This window comes from Palaemon carinicauda, chromosome 18 (assembly GCF_036898095.1).
Source record: "Palaemon carinicauda isolate YSFRI2023 chromosome 18, ASM3689809v2, whole genome shotgun sequence".
In the NCBI taxonomy this organism is placed as follows: Eukaryota; Metazoa; Arthropoda; class Malacostraca; order Decapoda; family Palaemonidae; genus Palaemon; species Palaemon carinicauda.
In genome coordinates, this window is record NC_090742.1 from 104686137 (window position 1) to 104688195 (window position 2059).

The following is a 2059-nucleotide window of genomic DNA, read 5'->3' on the forward strand; positions in this document are numbered from 1 at the left end:
ATCATGTTAGTACCCAGCATCATAGTTTCACAGTCCCGTCACTCGTCACTCGCTTCGTTTTACAGAGAGCAGCCCCAATATTGGTAATCAAGCCACTTATAATGTTTGACCCCCAGTGCATACCGTGCAAACTTATGTTAATCCATCCATCCTTACCAACACTATTATAGTAACAAACTACATCATTGAAATGCAGTAATGAATTGAAAACATGACACGCGAACACATGTAGTTAACGAATATCGCACATATAAACTTATGTATATATATATATGTATATATATATATATATATATATATATATATATATATATATATATATATATATGTATATATGCATATATATAATTTCTTCATAATTCTTTTTAAATATGTATACTTTTAAATAATTTCAGAGCTTATGAAGTATTAATTATACATTATTCATACACTTTTAATATGTATATTATCTGGCCTCAGGCATGACTTTCAAATATTTATGTTTATATTGGAAATATGCTTGTTCTGAATTTTTCTCACTTACAATTATATATATATATATATATATATATATATATATATATATATATATATATATATATATATATATATCTATATATATATATATATATTTATATATATATATATATATATATATAAACATATATATATATATATATATATATATATATATATATATATATATATATATATATAGGCCTATTGGTATTTTATGATTGTCATTTTGTAATAATTGGAATTGGTCACATAAAAATCTTCCAAAAATATGATTTGGTTTTTGATACAATATGCTGTCAGATGCCAGGAAATCGCATAGCCTCATAAAATTTTTCTGGGGGAGACCCCCAGACCCCCCCCCCCCATGCCTTTGTGCGTGCGACTCCGCCTTCAGTGTCATTTCGAACTTTAGCCCCCCAAACAGGAAAACGCTCCTACGCCCCTGAATCGGAACTAGACCTTAGAACTATGAGAAAACACAATATAATAGAACCACTAGTCTCACTAGAAATTTATGAACAAAATTATTTAATTTTACCAATTAATGAACAAAGTCAAAACTTTAACACTGTAGAGATTAAACTATGATGACACTTACATATATGTGACTGCTACTCTTACAGAACTGCTAAGCAGAATTTTTAATGCAGGTTACTTTAAATAATCTTCAGTATGAAATTTACTGCTAATACTTAATTCCCTTTACTTCTAATCAGATACAGAAATATTTTAATGTTTTAATGAACACTGTACACTTTTGAGAGGCAACACAATTCACGTATAAGAGGAGACTTTATCTGGAGAGGTGCTTGAGAGAGGGTTGGCGGAATAATCGCTTTCGTAATCAGGCTGGAATTCTCTGTCTGTCATGCCTTGCTAGGCCTCCTTATAAATGTATCCTAATTCATTCTAGAACCTTCAAGCAAATTCAAGCAATGCATTACAAATGGTCTGCAAGCTTGCGGGCAGGGCTTACGATGCCAAAGTAGCCCAATTGGCAATATAAAAGAAGGGTAGGCTACTAACAACAAATGGCGAAAGCAACCTCTTGGCTAACTCCACCCATCACCTCTCGTAACATAACAAAAAAGAGAAATTCTAGCTCCAGAATTTTCCTGCATTTTCTAACCACGTGAAAAAATTACGAAATCCCTCATGCTACCTCGTGTGAATCATACAACATACCTAAACAATATTACGTAACACTTCGTAACAAAACTACATGAAATAGATAGTTAGTTCTTAAAAAATAACTGAATGAAAATACAGCCAAATGAATCACGAAAGTCTTATGTAATTTACATTCACTACTTAATCCTACATTAGTGAGGCCAACCTTATGAGCTGGCTATACATCTCTTGAATAGACAAATGAAATATATAAATAAAATATTTACTCTCATGCTAGACCAGCTTTATAAGTATATATATATATATATATATATATATATATATATATATATATATATATATATATATATATACATATATATATATATATATATATATATATATATATATATAGTATATATATATTCTTATGAAGCTGGTCTACAGTAGA